Source organism: Pleurodeles waltl, chromosome 10 (assembly GCF_031143425.1).
Source record: "Pleurodeles waltl isolate 20211129_DDA chromosome 10, aPleWal1.hap1.20221129, whole genome shotgun sequence".
NCBI lineage: Eukaryota > Metazoa > Chordata > Amphibia > Caudata > Salamandridae > Pleurodeles > Pleurodeles waltl.
In genome coordinates, this window is record NC_090449.1 from 716,005,911 (window position 1) to 716,025,589 (window position 19,679).

The 19,679-nt window shown below is 48.0% G+C and overlaps 1 protein-coding gene across 10 annotated transcripts in view; it reads left to right on the forward strand.

The window, feature by feature from the left end:
• Positions 1 to 19,679, forward strand: part of PARD3 (par-3 family cell polarity regulator) — a 1,239,520-nt gene that overhangs the window by 947,641 nt on the left and 272,200 nt on the right. The gene's annotated exons all lie outside the window — the stretch shown is intronic.

The following is a 19,679-nucleotide window of genomic DNA, read 5'->3' on the forward strand; positions in this document are numbered from 1 at the left end:
ATCCATGTAACAGGGTTGATGGCCAAGGCGGTAACAAAATTCGCCCCAAGGAGGGACAAGCATAAAGCATTTACCAACGAAAACAAAGGATTTTTGAAAGGCAAGCCCATGAGTGAGTGATAGTGATGGGGGTGTGGTGGACGTGGTTAAAAGCCCAGATACCTACCAACACATCGGCAGAGCAGCTCTTTGCGTGTTGCTATCCTCGACCTAAAAAGGGACCACTCTCAGATTCCCTCTGGGATGGTTACACCGTATCCGTCCATGAAGCAAACTTTACCCCCTGTGTACATTGGCCCACAAATAGTCAAGCCAACGTTTTGATGCAAGTCCTGTCTTAATGCGTTTCCAATCCGGCTCAGAAGATCTGTCTTTATTTCAGCTGGCAAGTTCATTAATACCATTTGTGTGGATCTACTTATGTATCATTGTTTCTCATTTAAAATCATGATTGACAACAGCTCTACAGAGTAATAACTCAATACCTAGACATGGAAAAACATTGCAAAGTACTCATAACCGGTTTACTATGACTGAAGTCGATGATAATCATTTTACCGACCATGAGAGGTTGTGAGTCTCATCATACTTACCTGGAATTTAACATGCAACCTTCCGGTTATATTCAAAAACTTTGGCAGTGGTTCCGTTCATCCACTGAACTTTTTTGCTTACCACTCGTCTGCTTTTCTAATGTTTGTCAGATTATTTGAGGTCTCATAACAGTTATCTGTACAGAAAATAAATTACCCTTATTGTGAATTTTGGGTGCAGTGAAAACAAACATTAATTGGTGAAGACCAAAAAGGATGGGCCTGCGATTTGATAATGTATCTAATTATCTGTTTTTCCCATAATTTACTCAGTTCGTATTGTGGGTGTGATGTCTACCTTAGCTGCCCCAGATTCTTTTTTCCTCTCATGCCACATGTTCGTCTTGTTGGTATGGATTTGTTGGAGAGGTTGTTTTCGTATCTAAGGCATCTCTTATGCCTGCGTGAAATTCAGACCCATTCTATATTATCACCGACATTTTTTATTTTTTTATTTTTGGAAGAGGCGTTTTCAAATCATTGAAGGGTGTCAAAAATTGTTTTTCTGTGCTGTCAGCCAGGCACAATCTTTGATTTTTGGAAGCAGAAAGAGTTGTACATGATTCCACTAAACTGACTTTTATCACCCCAGAGCTTAACAACGCAGTGTTGTGCGTTCTTGTCCAGGACTGTCTCTATGTCATTTAGGCCTAAAGATATCACTAGTTTATTGTTGAAGTCAATTTGTCTGTGTTTTTCATTTCCAGACTCTTTACTGGTGGCTAATCACTAGAACATATCTCCCCCACAAAAATTATAGCCTGAACCCACTAGGATCATGCGATAGTCAGTGAGTTAAAGTGGGTCTGTTTCTTGCACACAGGCCCTTCACCAGTCTTTTACTAAAAGCAACCTGTGTTTATTGTTTGATATTGGTGTGATTGCTTTGTTTTCAAATTGTGTTTAAATGCTGATTAAATGAGTGGTGAGTATTTACCAAAGCCATGATTACTGGCCATCTGATGTGTGTAAACTAAAAACACATGAAAATATGATAACTTACATTTGAAAGCAGAGAAACATTCATGAGGAAAACCTGAAAATCCACTACAATGCCTAAAAAAAATGTTCACCAGTAATCATCAATTTATTGCAATGAGAACTAAAGTAATGTATTGTGTTTTCACTATATTTGAAAGGAATTAAAGACGGCTAATTCAAAAATGTCGGGTCATCGCTACCTCAAACACATTTTTCAATAGTCGCCTCTACATGTTTCCGACAATCTGCACATCACTGCCACTTTCAGTGGAATGATCAAATGAATGACCGAGTGTAGGACATACCTCTGCTGCCGGAGATACCGAAAAGTATCACATAGCTTCCCTATGAACACTCACCACTCTGGAGCCCAGTGCTTGTCCCAGTCTGCACCCATGCAGAGCTGGCATTAGTCTGTCCAGCAGGAGTGACTCCTCCATTATGGTGGAGGACTGACCCCCCCAGCCCCCTGCCAAAAGTGGCAGCTGCAAAACCTTTACCAGAAAATGATAATAAACTGAGTTTATTATCTTTTTTTTGGTAAAGGGACAGGACCCACAGGGGTGACGATCAGTGTGCACTCCCCCTCACTGCGCATGTATGTTTGGCTGGCCGTCTCGGTCCGGCCAAACAGAAATGCTCAGTAGGCTCTCTCCAGCCCAGGAACACAGTTGGCGGGCTGGAGAAAGCCTGCACAGGCTCCCAGTCTGCCTGGGAGTACTCTGGCTGGGCACTCCCAGCCAATCCTGACGCTGCTCTGAGCAGTGTCAGGATTGGCCGCAGGGCAGGCTTGGGAGCCTGTGCCTGCGACAGAGGAGAGGAGCGGCGGCAAGTGAAGGTACGTTTAAAAAAAATAATGAAATTAATGTTTATTCCCACCTACCTCCCCCCCACGTGCGCCGCCCCACCCCTTCCACACCCGCAAGCTGCCATCCAGTGCCTAATTCGAACTGGTGGTTGCAATTGGGGGCCTCCAGCAGTTATTTATGGGAACTGACACTTATTTTTCTTCTGCAGATATTAACCGAGCGCCAGTGAGGGGAAAAACACACCGATCGGAAAGGCAGAAGAGGGAAAAGGCAAAAAAATAAGTCACAAAAGGAGAAAGCAGGAAACCTGCAAAAGAGAGAGAAAGGGGAAGGGATTATCTAGTAGTGGATTTAAAAGGCTTAAACAGTGCTTAATTTGAGCCCGTGATTTTTGGTGGGGCACACAGTGACTCATTTTTTGGGACCAGCACTTATTTTTTTACATCAGACATTTTCTGAGATGAAGAAAGGGGAAAAACACAAAGCAGAAGATATAAAAACTGTCAAGGGGAGAAGGCAGGAACCTGCAAGAGTGTGATAAAGGTGCATGGACTGTCTCGCAGTGGATTTAAGAGGCATGTAGTGGATGCAAAATTTCGCAGCCTTGGGATTCGGTGCACAAACACTTAAATTGCACCAGCCGCACAGGCTTCAAAGCAGAGCTTTGGGCACAGGCACTCAATCATTTACAAATTAACCATTGCGAATTAGGTGGATTTACGCCTACCAGCCTTGGCACGGCCACATTTAATTGTACCAGGCTCGGGCTTCTGAGCTGAGTTTCGGGCACCGATAGTCTTACTTTTACAAATTAAGCACTGAATCTGTCGCCCTGTGAGTGCCGATAGTGGTTGCTCACTAATGATGCTAATAGTCACTGCTGCCATGCCTGCCTGACATAGGTCACCCCTCCTTCCTTTGAGATACTTCAGATTTGCTTCAGGCCATTTTTCACATCTGAGAGTGGAGGTAAAGAGGTCATTGGTCAGAAAAGTGTGCACCCCTACATATGAACCTACAAAGCAGGTTTGCTTTATTGCATGATGAACCCTCCTTTATTAAGTCACGGTAGTGGGTTGAACTCATACACATAGGTAGCTCACATTGGCTGGCAGTGAAACAGCACATTGTGCATACATACAGTGAAAGCAGCCTAACCTGTTAATAGTTGGACTACACAGGGATCAAGTGGTTTGCTACAGCGTGTCCATTCTGGTTTGGATAGCTGAATAGCTGATTTAGTTTTATATTCCACATTCTGTCGGATGCCGTTTTGCTTAGAACATGAAAACAAAAATGCCCGCGTGCAGCCTCGCTGCCGAAAACAGATCGCTCTGAATCTCAGCCGTGACCAAGTAATTGTTCATTTGATTAATTTCATATAATTCGAGGTAATGACGTGCTGAGCGTGGGAAGGCTGCGCATCATTGTTGCTTTAGCACGGACAGCGGGAAGGTGACACTCCAGATGTTGCAGATATGTTTCTGGTGAAAGGAAATGCCTGTGACCACTGCAAGTTGGGTAGAGTTCCCCCGAACTGGCATTGCATCTTGGAAGTAGAAAATGCTCTACTTGTCGACTCTGAAAACGACGTGAAGTCATCAATGGGCGGAGTATTGGTAAGTCTAGGTTGCATCCGCTCTTCCGTGTGGAGTGAAGGTAGGAAGGCCAGAAAACTCGTGCCGAAGGGCTGAGCCAGGGATCTGGGTTGGATGTAGGAAACAAAACACGAGCCAAGCAAGGAAAAAACATAAGATTGGCATGTGATTACTCTCACTTTCTCTTATTCTACCTCCATCTTTTTTGCCTCATATCTCTTTCTTCCTCTTTCCATTATCGCTCCCTTTCTACTTGCTCTCTTTGTGTCTCTCTCTCTCTCTCTTTACGCAACTGTAAGGCTAGAGAAATACATTGAAGTCATAGGCTGTGGGAAACCAGATTATGCTCAATCCTAATTAAAGTATCTCATTTAAGAATGCTTGCTGTTTGTTTCTGTTGAAAAGCCCAACAACAGCAATGAGCGAAGAGGAGACACTTAAAAGGCCTAACTTTCTGTCATAAAGATGTGGCATTATACGTTGCCCTAGAGCTGTATAATATTATGTGACCATACAAAGTGGCGTTTATGTAACAGTTCTTGAGATTTTCAGAGCTGTGATAATGGGAGTTTCGATTACACAACAGAGTGGTGTGTAATTGAGCAACATGAAAGGAAGTGGCCCACATTGCCTGATTGCACAGCTGTGACTCACGCTAAGACACAAATCTATGCAAAAGATGAGTGACACCTATGAGTTTTTTTTTTTTTTTTAACCCTTTTGAGCTTGATGCCTAGGTAGGCAGAGAGGGCACTAACTATCACTTGGATTCTCAAATAATCCCTTTTCAAAAGTCCATGTCTCTTAAAGAGCATGCAGTGCAGTACAGGAAAGGATGCTAGCTGTATCTAGCCTTGTTCCGTGGGCTAGCTGCATTGTGTATGCAGTAAGTTAAAACTAAATACAAAACAGAACATTGAATGTGTTTATTTTGAAAAGGTGAAAACTCCTAAAACTACTGTCAGTCAATTTGACGAAAGCAAGACAGATGGCACATACCATCAGGTGCCAACATTATGGGTGCCGATCCTTCCCTGAGGTTGCTTCTGACATATGCGAGTGAGTGATTTAGCACCAAGAGGTACCATAAAGCCGATCTTTCACTGTGCGATTTCAGGCTGAGGAAATGGTAGCACTGGGTTACCAGATAATCTCCTACCGGCCTTTGTGGATGCCCGGTTGTTGGCCAGCGTTCCAGTGCCAGTAGCGAACATGTTTCATGCATGTAGTTCCTTGAACAGCAAAATGGTGCCAGCCTTTAGTTGACCCAGGCCATTTTGTGGCATTCATGGGTAAATATAAATACATTTCTCATGGCTCAGACATTCTTGTGAAAGAAGGTGTGGCGACAGCGCACACTAACATGGTCGCACTCTGAGTGCTCTGAGCGCCACTCTCAGCCTGAACCCTGGGCTGACCTTCAGTATGGCGGCCGTGGGCGTGGCCTAGCGAGACGAGCCTTGTGCCACAGACTGCATTGTGTGGCAAGAGGTGGCGCTTCCTCATGAATGGATCCCAGTCACCACAGCGGATGACCTTTCTTACCCACCCCCTAAGACATGGAGCACTGGAGAGGAGCCAGGAGGTGCCTCAGAGCAGAGGTGTGCTCAAGGTCTCTGGTACTATAAGCACAGGCAGCTTGAGGGCCTGTACTGCTGCCAACACCGAAGGACCGGAAGGCACCTTTTGCCATAGGGAACCCGTGGGGGAGGAGGCACGTCAGAGGCACTGGCCACAATGTGTCAACCGCTGAGGGGCCGGCAGAGGTAAACGGCAGTCACCCACAGAGGCCGTGCCTACCAGGGTTACACCTTCTCCACTGCCATTGGTACTTGAAGTGGAACCCAGCCCCTTCAGGGGACCTATTGTTTAGAACCCTAAGGGAGCTGTTTATCGAATCGAAGGGGCGGTCTGGGTCATTGTCTCCTACTGGCCCACGAGCCCCTATAGTTCCTCTGCCAAGTGATCCTACTGCTGGGGAACAATGGCTTGCACCAGATACCATGCCACCCTACATAGAGGAAACACAGGTGGAAGATGGGTGCCTCGCATGTGTTGAGAGGTTCCTGACAAGATGGACCAAATCCTGGAAGCCATCATAGAGAGACGCTAGAAGCTAAAATTGATAGTGTGTCGATTGACATGAACATTCATGCATGACAACCACTGCAAATTAGCGGACAAGATGAAATCCAACAAGACTGTCATTCAAACAGTGCACCACATTGTGGATGAACTCCTAAAGCAGGTGGCATCACTTACCACGAAAGTTGCACTGTTAGATCAGCAGGCAGAAGATTCAGAGAGCCGCAGCAGGTACAACGTCTGAGTGGTTGGCCTTCCTGAGGGTTTGAAAGAATGTGATATGGTGGCATTTCTTGAACAGTGGTTCTGCACAGCTGTGGAGCAACAAGGGCTTTCTCAATTCTTTGGTTTGGAGAGAGCTTATCAAGTGCACCAGCAACTAATACTGCTGGGGAACAGCCTCGCCCAGTGGTGATGTGCTTACTTAACTACAGAGACAGACACACTGTTGCTTGTGGCCTGCTCGAAAGGCCCTCTGTGGCTCGGGAATGCTAAAGTTGCCCTCTTGCTAGACTACCCACTGGCTGCTCAGTGGAGGAAAGCTACTTAATTGAAGGTGAAACGCTCGCTCTGAGAATTTGGCTTCCAGTATATGCGGCTGTTTCCATTCCACCTTAAGGTCATATCTGATAGTCGCACATACTTCTGTGATACCCCAACAGAGGCATGGGAATGGAGTGAATCTCATCGTACAGGAGGGAGGCAGCCAAGGGCTTGTTGCCTCACCCACAGCGCTGCAAGGGGAGGCACAGAGCATGCTGTTTGGAAGGACACCAGACAACACGACAGATGGACCTAACCAAAGAGGACCCTTAGGCGGGGACTAGCCAGCTATGCGGTGTGCCATGCTCGATGTCGGGAGGCTGCTAACTTGGCTGATCCTATAATGGTACCGACTGTGATTCGGCCCTTGTGGGATCCTCCCAGGGACCTCTCCTGACACCTCATATGGCTCATGAACTTTGTTTCCTGCCCCTTTCTGTCAGGGTTCTTGCTCTTTGCAGGGATCATGGATGATGACTGCTCTACGAGGTCCCGCTTGCTCTTGTTTCTACAGCAAGGATTCCTGTGGTTTCATCAGAGATGATGGCTGGTGAATGGTGAACTCACTTCTCACTGTTCAGAGCTGGCATGCCACTTACAGTGGATGCTTGTAGTGCGTTGTCACTGGCAACAGAGTGACTCTCAAGGTGGTGGCTTGTTGGGGTATAGGCACCTGACCGTTGTTGTGGTGGCCCAGCGGGTGGGGAAGGGGATTTGTTTGTTATGGCACAACTGGCACATGGAGCTTGTGGGGACCACTCACGTGGTTGGGCAACACTGTACTCCACTTCTCTACAGCTGCAACTTGGGTGCTGGGTTGGACGGCACTGGGGGTCGAGGGGAATGTCATTTGCCACACATCAGCTGATGGCTACATAGGTCCCTTGTTATACTGTCCCTACTTGGAACATTAAGGGGATGCCCTGCACCTGCAAACATTGCCTGATATACTCTTATCTAGTAAGAATGGCGTAGTAATTACATTCCTTAAGGAAACCCGCTTGGTGGATCCTGAGCTGACACACCTGTGTAGAAGGTGGAGGGGCCAGGTCTTCAACACCTTCTACTCCTCCTTTGCTAGGGGCACGCTTATATGGATCCGGGCGGGGGTCCTGTTCTACTGCTAGTCTGAACACATTGACAGGGAGGGAAGGTAAGTGCTGCTTATTCAAACACTGGATTGGAGGTCTCCGGGGCTGAGTGCATCTGTTGCCCCCAATGTTAACCAGTGGGTCTTCCTAGAATCCTGGGCACTGCACCAACATTACCATACCAAACGGGGGAGACTTTCATTGTCTGACAGATGTGTTTTTGGGCTGATCCTCCCCTCCATTCCTCGAATCTCCTGTTCACAGGATGGCTGCCTTTTCTTGGCAGTGGATGGCCAATTGAAGCCTTCTGGATCTCTGGCAACTCTGGCATGACCAGGCATGGGAGTAGTCATTTTATTCCCCGATGCATGACCTGCATGCACTGTTAAGTTCTGGGGTCCCCCACAGTAGCTGACCAGGCCACTCAGCAGGAGTACCTGGCTCGTACTTACTCTGACCATAACCCACTTATTATGCGTTTGAACTGGGGAAGAAGGCTGGCCTCGATCCCTACTTTGAGGTCCCCCCCGCCAGGAACTGTTGCATCACTTGGCGATCCAGAGGGGCAAATAGTGATATTTTCAGCATAACCAGCGCACTGCATCTGTGACCAGTATCTAGGAGACGTTTAAAGTTGTGATCCGGGGTCATTGCATAGGTGTACAGACTGTGCTGTGTAGAACTTTAGAATACAAGTTTAACAGCTTGGAGTCCAGGTTGCACGACCTGGAAGCTGCATCACTGCTTGAGCCCTCTTGTTTCCCGGAATCTTTGGAGATGCAGGTGTCCCATGTGGACCCCATAGGTCGGCTTGGCATTTTCTTCCATAAAGAACAACTTGTGGCTCGGACCCAGGCAGAGTTGGGCAGAGCTGGAAGGTTATTGGCCTGGCTTGGCTCCTCAGAGCAGCGGTCGCCAGCCATACATATACTTAGGGCTGCTGCTGGCCTTCCATTGTGCACCCGTTCACACCCAGGGAGTTTGTTAAACACTACAACGACTTATATGTGGATTCTGTCCTCGCAGATGACATGATTGACAAGTTTTTGATCTAGTGACGGGGAAAACCCCTGGGGCAGATGGTCTCCCTGCAGAGTTCTAACAGGTGTTTAGCTCGCTCCCAGTGCCCTGGCTGGTGGTTCTAAATGATTTGGTGTGGGAGGCAGGCATCCTACCACCCATGTGTGCCACTGCTGATCTCCCTGTTGAAGCCTGGGAAAAACACTGGAAGAGACTTCCTTGTACTGCTCTCTGTCGATGCTCACCATCGACTTCAAAATCCTCAGTGAGGTACTGACTACCCATTTGCAGCCCCACTTGCCCCATCTGGTATATAAGGGTCAGAATGGCTTTATGCCACATTGCAACACCTCTCTGAATATTAGGCACCTTTGCAGGGTACTGGACGCTGCCCCAGAGGCAGTAGTGTTATTAGTGGACCTGTGTAAGGCCTTTGATACCTTGCAGAGGATCTATAAGCAGACAGTAATATATTGCATGAACATGGTCCCTGAATGGGGCAAGTGGATAACACTGTTGTATACCGGGGCTCGAGCTCCGGTGAAAACTGGGCAAAATATCAAAGACCCACTTGAGATTTTCACAAGGCAGGGCCCCTCTTTCTTCTCTCTCCCCCACCCCCCTTATATATTTTGGCCATTGAGTCATTTGCAGGCACCGTTCGGCAACAAGGCCTGAGTAAGGGCATACTGCTCCATGATGGGGAGCATAACATCTCCCTATACGCGGACATCATGCTCTTGTTTTTTTTGCGGGATGTCAAAACTAGAGTACCCTGGTGTGCCTCGATGCTACATCAACTGGGCGAAGTGACGAGATTGGTCACTAGCTTGGAGGAATTGTGTTTTCCCAGTTTGCGGGGACTCAGTTGAACCACTCTGAGTGGTTGAAGACAGTGGTATACCCTGGGAACCCCGGATGTTCCAATACCTTAAAATCCAAATTGTTCATTGCAATGCTGATAGTAGAGAGGGTAGTTTGCGGGGTGCACTTCAATCCCTGAAGGCAAGTGCTGCATACTGTTGCACGATGCGACTCCCTCTAATGATTAGGTGATCATCTTACCCAGGTTGCTTTGCTGATTGTGAACCTCCCTCCCTGAATACCTATGTCATGATTTCGGTCCCTGGATACTCTGGTGCCTGAACTAATTTGGGATGGTAGACAGTGCAGGGGCATTGCTGCATACCCGCAATTACTGACAAGGGAAGGTGGGTTGGGGATCCCAAATTTAGAGCTATACTATATAGTGGCACAAGTACAGTTGTTGGCTCACTGGGTCACAGGCTGTCACTGACTGGAGTTAGGACTCTACGGAGCGGACCGGGATCATGTCTGGCTAGTGTCACTTGTCCTGTGGAAACTTCCTGCTAGAAAGAAGTTTGCCAATTTCTCGGGTCAGCCACTGCCGTACTCACAAGTTGTGCCATTAATGGGTCTCCCAATGCCTAGTGGTGGTTCTCTCATGTCCTGGATGTTGTGCGTTTGGACTGCTGGGCACATCCTCTTGGTGGGGGATTGTTATGCTGTAGGCAGGCCAAGATCACTTGAGGACCTGGTGACTGATGCAGGATTGCCTGCTTTGAGGTTCCTTACATACACGGTGATGGCGCTGGCGATCCATGCCATATGGCCGTCTGACCTGCGGGCACATGAGGTTCTGCATGTTGTCCTGACCTTTGGGGAGTGCTGTAGGGCAGTCTATTGGCTTTGCAGGTCGGCTACTTCTGTACAGCTCCGGGGCAGATGGGAAACAGCAATGGGCCGGGGGCTCCAGGATGGAGAATGGACACTGGCATTGGAAAGGGTTCTTACAGTTTAAAGAAACACCCACTTCTGCTACATACAGTTCAACTTTTTGTGTTTGTGTACCGAACACTGCACCACCTTAATACAGTGCAGGGCACTACAGCTATGCAATGTGCTCACTGTCAGTAGCCCAATGCCAATTTCATACATATGACCGGATTGTGTTCGGGAGCTTGGTGGTTCGGGGGGCGGGGGGGGTGCGTGTCTGACCTGGAGCATACCTTGGATCGGGCTAACCTGTGGGGACTGGAGGTCTGCCTCTTTGGGCTCTCCCCATCCCTGAAATTACCCACAGGGGATGCTAGGTTCTAGCATCTGTCTCTCTGTCTCTGGTGCTGGCCAGACGGGCCCTGGTCATGCACTAGAAGTCTTCGGATGGACCATGCTATTGCAGGTAGCATACAGAGTTGGATTGCTGGGCTGGGGCAGAGGAAATAGCGCGGAGAGGGGAAGAGAGCAGAGGTCTCTGCCAGCACCCGATCATTGTCGATAGGGTGTCCCTCCTGACCGCTTTCACAGGAAAGGCATTGGAGTATTGCAGCACACATGGAAGCCAATGAGCCAGGGTCAACGTAGTTGTCCTGGGAGCATATTGTGCCAAGGTTTCCGAGTTCAACAGGATAGATACCCAATTCCACAAGTGAGGTGGTCACATGTACATTTATCACTTCTTTGGACATGTGGGGCTCCGTATTGCGTGCCTATTACTCTGTTGTGAGGGGCGAAAGGGAGTTCGTTCTATGGTTCCTGGTTTTATACCACTATGATGGCTACAACGGTAGAAATATAAGAAACTGTGAAATTAGGAAACATAAAACCTTGTTATTATACACTCTGAGCAATGCACCCCGCTGATTCGGGGTGGCCCACGCCTGCTTGTATCAGAAGTTATCTGTCAGTATTCATGAGTGTACTGAATTGTATCTCTATATCACATGCAACATTCAATAAATAAAATTTTAAAAAAGGAAGGACATTCTTGTGAAGCAAAGAAACTAGAAAATCATTGATTGATATGTTATTGTTTTTATGAAAATATGTTGATGTGAAACACATTTTTTGAAACACGACTTAAAACTAAATGTTAAAAGACCTTTTGCACCTACTGTGCCCATGCGTGCTAAGACTGTGTGCTTTTAACCCCCTCTTTCCAATTAATAAGAAAAATGCCGAATGAGTTGCAAAGATTTGAGTGAAGTCATTAATATGATTGAGCATTGCATGGGATATCTTGGCAGTATCATAAATGAGAAGTAATGTTCCAGACAATGGAACTTCTGATGGATACAACTACCTGTGGATTCCTCACCTCATGAATACTCCCATGGCGCCAGCATTCGACGGAAATCTTCTTACCAGTCTCTGCACGTCGACGAGGACGTCACTGTCTCGCACGCGACGCCGTCTGACGTCATACAGGCAATAAGAGGTCCTCGACGACGTGCGGACGTCAGTTCCCTTTTTTCCGTGCATTCGAAACGGTTATCTTCGAGGGAGCAACTGTTACTCTTGCGGTTACAGTGTATATCTTGCTGCGTACTCTTTCTCTGTGGAAATAATGTCGCAGAGAAAGTCTGGATTTAAGCCTTGTCGTGAGTGTGGAGGCAAGATGTCGGTGACGGATCCTCATTCCGATTGCCTTTGGTGTTTGAGCTCCGACCACGACGTCTCGACTTGTGATTCGTGTCAGCACATGAATCCGAAGGCCATTAAAGAACGCGAGGCGAAGCTGTTTATGGCCAAGTCAAAGGAGAAGCATCACAAGAAAAAGTCTTCTCCAAGACATCGGCGTCATCGAGAATCCCGGCGCCGTAGAGAATCTCGGCGTCATTCAAGGGAGGCTCGTTCCAGGTCTCCGGATCGGCGCCGGAGGACATGGGAGGTCAGCCCCACGGTGACGCCGCATCCTTCGACGCCGTTGCTCTCTCCGACGTCTCCAACTTCGCCTGGACAGGCGTCGGTGATTGAGGTATTGGAGCCTCAGGTGTTTTCTCCGGCGCAGACGCCGAGGCCGGCGTCGGGGTCGCCTCCGAGTCAGGCACCCCAGTATCCGGCTTTTCCCACCCCTGGAGCCGATAGTTCCGCATTCTTGAATGCGATGTATGCCATCTTCCAACAGATGGCTCCAGGGGGTGCTCCGGCTGGGCCTTTGGCCTTTTCTTTGGGTGATCCTGCGCCTCTTCGGCCGGCACCCTTTATGCCCTTTCTCCCGTTTGGGAACGTGGGCTCGGCGCCAGTGTCGGCGCCGGTGGCCGCTCCGATGGCTTCGGAGGGATTGGCCCCAGGGATTTCCATCCCGTCGACGTCGAGATTTCGGCCTGTGACTCCGGTGGGTCCATCCGTTTCATCTGCTCTTCAGTCGGCGCCGAAGTTACCTGTGGCGCCGGATGCGGCGTCGGTGGCTTCGGAAGATCGGCGCCGATCTCCGACTTCAGCGGAGGTGTTGTCGACTCCGCGGATTGAGCAACGACTGCGTTCAAGGAGGCGTGCTCTCCGGGTACTAGAGGAGCAGGAGTACCAACGAGCCCTAGAGGAAGGAGAGCTAGAGGACTCGGGTGATGGGCTGCGTGGACTGGAGTCGGCCAGTGGGCTGGACACTTCCCCTGAGTGGGACCTTTCGTCCCCGGGGGAATATACCGAGGAAGCTGCTTCCTTTCATACAGTGGTACGGAAGGCAGCTAGTTTTTTGGACCTGCCTTTGCCGGTGGTGGAGGCGAAACAAAACCTTTTGACAGAGGTGTTGCATCCGGCCTCAGCCGCGGCGGAGCCTCTATTACCTTTTAATGACGCTCTGCTGGATCCGGTTTTAGAGGTGTGGAAGAAGCCGGCATCTTCCCCAGCAGTTCACAGAGCCGTGGCCAGGAGGTATAGGACGGCTCCAACTGATCCTGGTTTCCTATCTAGGCACCCTACGCCGGAGAGCTTGGTTGTGCAGGCCTCCTGTTCGTCCAAGTCAGCGCCTGGTTCTTTCCCGACGGTGCCTGGGGACAGAGACTCAAAAAAGCTAGAGGCGCAGTCGAAGAAGATTTTTTCGTCCTGCAGTCTGGCGTTAAAAGCCACTAATGCGACCTGTATCCTGGGGAGGTATATTCATGCTCTGATGGATGACATCTCCTCTTCGTTTACAGAGCTTCCCCAGGGTCTTTTGGATCTTGTCTCTGATGCCCAGGCTGCTGCGACCCAAATTATCCAGACGGGACTGGATACCACCGACTCGGTAGCCAGAGCAATGGGCACAACTGTGGTGGAAAGGAGACAGGCCTGACTCCGTAACTCGGGCTTTTCGGCAGATGTACAGTCCACATTGTTGGATCTCCCGTTTGATGGGGACAAACTGTTTGGGGCTAAGGCTGATTCGGCCTTGGAACGTTTTAAGGAGAGCAGGGCCACGGCTAAGTCGTTGGGACTCCAAGCTCCTTCTTCCACGGCCTCTTCCAGATTCTTCAGGAGGTTTCGTGGATTTGGGCGTGGCTCTTCCTCCTCTTCCTTTCGGGGAAGATATCAGCAACCTGCCTCTTCCCATCCCTATAGATCTTTTAGGGGGAGGGGTAGGGTCCGCACCAGGGGAGCCTCTCAGCAGCACTCTGCCTCTTCCTCATCCTCTGGCGGGGTGCAGCAGGGGAAGCAGCCTTAGGCTTCCACCATTTCCCACTCACTCCTCTCCTGTAGGGGGAAGATTACAGCATTTTCTCACCAAATGGGAGACTGTTACGTCGGACACTTGGGTTCTCAGTGTTGTGGGAAAAGGCTACACCCTTCCCTTTCGGGAGTTTCCGCCCCTCATCCCGCCCCGCCCTTCGTATTGTTCACAAGAACACCTCCTGTTGCTAGAACAGGAGGTAGAAGTCCTCCTTTTAAAGGGCGCGGTGGAGTTGGTCCCGGAGCAGGAAAGGGGTCAAGGAGTTTACTCAAGGTATTTCCTGATTCCCAAGAAGGATGGTCGTTTGAGACCAATTCTGGACCTGAGGATCTTGAATTGGTTCCTCAAGCAGGAAAAGTTCAAGATGCTGACCCTAGCACAGGTGCTTTTGGCGTTGAACATGGAAGACTGGATGGTGTCTGTCGACTTGCAGGATGCTTACTTTCATATCCCGATACTCAAGTCACACAGGAAGTATCTCCGGTTTGTGGTGGGATCGCAACACTACCAGTTTGCGGTCCTTCCGTTTGGTCTTACTTCAGCACCTCGAGTCTTCACGAAGGTGATGTCGGTGGTTGCGGCAGAACTCAGAAGGAAGGGGATAGCAGTATTCCCTTACTTGGACGATTGGTTGATCAAAGCCAAGTCCCCGGAGCTTGTGTTGCGTCATCTGCAGTCAACAACCCAGTTGTTGTTCGACCTGGGCTTTTCGGTGAACGAGCCCAAATCTCACCTGGAGCCCTCTCAGCGCCTCCTGTTCATAGGGGCAGTACTGGATACGACATTGGGTCGGGCCTTTCCTCCGCCTCAGCGGATTCAAGATATTCAGGATTTGGTTCCAATGTTTCGAAATGGAGCGGTAGTTCCAGTCCTCAAGGTCCTTCGTCTGCTCGGTCTTTTTGCCTCCTGCATTCTGTTGGTCACGCATGCTCGCTGGCACATGAGGGCTCTTCAGTGGTGCCTCCGAAGGCAGTGGTCTCAACACAGAGGGGATCTAGAGGGTACTGTCAAGATCTCCAGAGATGCTGCTGTGGATTTGAAGTGGTGGATTGCAAGCAACAATCTTTCACAAGGAAAACCGTTCCAGCAGTCGCCACCAGTGGCCACAGTCATAACGGATGCTTCCACTCTAGGGTGGGGAGCTCATCTGGGGGATCTGGAGATCAAAGGTCTTTGGTCTCCAGAGGAACAGATTTTTCACATCAATCTGTTAGAGTTACGGGCTGTACGTCTGGCTCTCAAGGCCTTCCTCCCTTCCCTTCGTGGTCAGTCGGTACAGGTCCTAACGGACAATACTACCACGATGTGGTACATAAACAAGCAGGGAGGAGTGGGGTCGTACCTTCTCTGCAGAGAAGCTCTTCGACTATGGTCCTGGGCAAAGGACCATCGGATTTGCTTGATAGCAAACCATCTGGCCGGAGTCTTGAACGTGCGTGCGGACAGTCTCAGTCGCCACTTCTCGGCAGACCACGAGTGGCGTCTCCATCCAGATCAAGTCCGTTTAATCTTCCAGAATTGGGGGTTTCCTCGGGTAGATCTGTTCGCCACTCGAGAGAACGCGCATTGTCCGTTGTTCTGCAGCCTTCAGTATCCGATGCAGGAAGCGTTGGGGGACGCGTTTCAAATGACCTGGTGCGGCCAGTTGCTTTACGCGTTTCCTCCCATACCCTTGATTCCTCGAGTATTGAGGAAGATTCGCCAAGACCGGGCTCTAGTAATCTTAATAGCTCCGGATTGGCCAAGGAGGGTGTGGTACTCCGACCTTCTCCAACTCTCAACGTGCCCGCCGCTCCGTCTCCCTTTCAGGGCAGACCTCCTCTCGCAGTCGCAGGGGCAGGTTCTACACCCCAACCTCCAGAGTCTGCACCTACATGCCTGGAGATTGAACGGGGCAACCTGAGTTCCTTCTCTCTCCCGCCTGAGGTAGTGGATGTTATATTAGCGGCCAGGCGACACTCCACTAAATCTATCTACGCTAATAGGTGGTCTAAATTTGTTGCGTGGTGTGGAGAGAGGCAGATTGATCCTTTACATGCTCATCTATCGGACGTTTTGTCTTTTGCTCTATCTCTGGCGTAGAAAGGTTGTGCAGTGGCTACCATTAAAGGTTATTTATCGGCCTTGTCAGCCTTCATATGTCTTCCAGACCAACCATCTTTATTTAAATCCCCTATTGTTATCAGATTCTTGAAAGGTCTTCTAAATCAATATCCTCCAAAGCCATTCGTTATGCCGCAATGGGATTTGTCCTTAGTCCTGACTTTCCTTATGGGGTCCCCTTTTGAACCTATGCATTCTTGCCCCTTGAGGTATTTGGTTTTAAAAACAGTCTTCCTGATAGCTATAACATCAGCAAGGAGAGTGAGTGAGTTGCAGGCCTTATCAGTAAAACCCCCTTATACAACTTTTTATGGGGATAAGGTGGTGTTGAGGACCAAGGCTGCTTTCCTCCCGAAGGTTGTTTCACCCTTCCATTTGGCTCAGGCAATTACTTTGTCCACGTTCTATCCTCCGCCTCATCCTTCCAAAGAGGAAGAAAGACTGCACCGTCTGGACCCAAAGAGAGCGTTGAGCTTCTTTATCGATAGAACAAAGGATTTCAGGCTGGAGGATCAGCTGTTTATTGGATACGTGGGCAAGAGGAGAGGAAAGGCAGTCCACAAGAGAACACTATCCAGGTGGGTTGTTCTTTGCATTAAAATATGTTACTCTTTGGCAAAGAAGGATCCTCCTGAGGGCATTAGAGCTCATTCCACCAGAGCTAAGTCGGCCACTTCGGCCTTAGCCAGAGGTGTTCCTGTGGTCGACATCTGCAAGGCCGCAACTTGGTCGTCCCTTCACACTTTTGCAAAACATTACTGTTTAGATTCTGAGGTTAGAAGGGACGGCCATTTTGCACGGTCAGTGCTGCAGGATTTCTTGGTTTGACCATTTAGGCACCCACCGCCGGGCGTGGTACTGCTTTGGGACTCTATTCATGAGGTGAGGAATCCACAGGTAGTTGTATCCATCAGAAGAACGAGTTACTTACCTTCGGTAACGACTTTTCTGGTGGATACATTAGCTACCTGTGGATTCCTCACGGTCCCACCCGCCTCCCCGTTGCCTTTATGGTCTTGCCAAGTAATCCTTGAGTGTGCTCCTCTTGATCTTTGAGGGTGCAATAGATGTATATATATAATATATTTATATATATATAGGTATATGTGTATATATCTTTATGTATATACTTGGTGTGTGTATATATTTTAAAAGAGAGAGTTTTATATATATATATATATATATGTACATAAAAAGATTTACAGTTATTCATACAATGTGGTGTATTTTTACAATATAATGGATGTTGCTTTGTTCTTTCATTGCATTGCCTGGTTGTTCTCATGCACGTAAAAAAATTATTGGTACTGACGTCCGCACGTCGTCGAGGACCTCTTATTGCCTGTATGACGTCAGACGGCGTCGCGTGCGAGACAGTGACGTCCTCGTCGACGTGCAGAGACTGGTAAGAAGATTTCCGTCGAATGCTGGCGCCATGGGAGTATTCATGAGGTGAGGAATCCACAGGTAGCTAATGTATCCACCAGAAAAGTCGTTACCGAAGGTAAGTAACTCGTTCTTCAGGGTTAAAAATAGCTGTAAATACAATGTTTCATAAAAAGTGCAAAATGTTCAAAAGGTGTCAAAACAGCAATAAGAATGAAACTGCCCAGAGGGACATGGCGAAAAACCCTTCAATCTGTTAGTGTTACAGATTTGTGGCTGGTGTATTGCTTTGGGGCTCTGGGGGAACTAGCGTTCGTGTTTGCCAAACTAAATTTAACAGCAGGTGAAAATAATGTTATTAAGAAGTGCTTCTTTTATTAATGTGTTTGTTAGTTCACAATGTTCTTTTACAACATACGGAACAGGGATATATTTTTGTGTACTCATGATCAGGAAAATGATTTTTAAACTACAGTCACATTTTATTACAGTGAGAAAATGTGATTACAACTTCTCTAAGCTAAATAATATAAAAGCCTGAATATATTAGGGCATTAAAACAAAATGTTATGATTTAATTGCAATTATGATCACTCAAGTATTAGAATGCCTCACATTAAATAAGGGAATTGAGACCCTTTGTTAGTAAGATAAACTTTCAGTGTGCGAGGCAAACGTAAATCAGGCTTACATAGGTGTTTGATTGGGCTGAACTCAGAACCACTGACTTCCAACTGCACAGCCTCTTTCACTGCCCTGGAGCTTCAATCTGCAACTAAAAAGAGAATTTAAGGGAGAGCAAAATGTTCTCTCCTCATTTCCAGCTAAATGAATTGAAATATGATTTTCTATTCAGTATAAACACTGTGTTTGCACAGATTGGTGAACGGAGTAAATATATAATATTTATTCACAACCAGACCCTTTGCGTCATAGTTTGCAGTTGTCACTGATCAATTTAGTGAGGTTTTGAAATGACCATAATATCATAGCATATTTTATAATTCTACAGACAAGGTGCAGTTGCCAATACAATTTAGAATGTGTACACATGTGAATTCTGAGTTTTGATATTGTGGCTTATTGCACATAAAACCACAAATAAGTGATGTGCCAAATGCAGAAAAAAAAAGTGCTATGCACAAGCTATTGTACACAATATTTTGTTGAAGCAGATAAAGTACTTCCTGGCTGGTACAAGAAGCACCTTCAGCTTGATAGCTTTGCTGTGTCCAGCCACTGAACATCTTCACAGTTGTGCCAAACAATTCAGTAGTTGTGTTTTGCATTGGCTCGTGGCTGGGACAAGATGGCGGCAGAAGGAACATGCAGGTCCCATTTTGCTACGTCTCCTCTGCGGACCTGCAACCTAGGCCTTAAGTAGCGCAGTAACGTGTCAAAATGTAATCTGCTGGCGGTTACATACTGTACAGGTGCATTAAAAATGAGCACATTAGCGTTGGCTCTTACACAGGGAAACCATGGCTATTGCACAGTTGCTCTTACTACGTTGTGAATAAATTGTAAACAGAAAGCTGGGGTCCAGCCTTTCGTGCAATGGGAGCAAATTAGCATCTAGGCAAATTTGCATCTAGGCTCACTTTGGTGCAAAATCTAATTGTGCCACTTTTTGGGCGTTCACAGTAAGGCTGTAGGTGTGCACCCCGTAAATATGTAACGTAGTAAAAACGATATGGAACTCAGAAAATCACCGCACACCGTTCATTATGATTCTTAGTTTCATAGCAACGTGTGTGCCTGAAAGGGCACGAATGAAACTACAAAAATTGGAGGTGTTACTTCGCGCATAAATAACAGTTGTGAGGTACAGCAGTCTGTGCCTCGGCTCCCACAATGCCCCTTATTTTAGTGCCTCAGCTTGAACGCCATTTTACATTATTTTGTTGTCCTTTTATGACCCTTACCAGCAGTTTCCGTTGATTAGCGCTATGCATTAGTGCTCGCCGCACCCCTGCTGAGCGCCCAGGCACTCCAGGCCTCGCACTCTCTTCCAGACCATA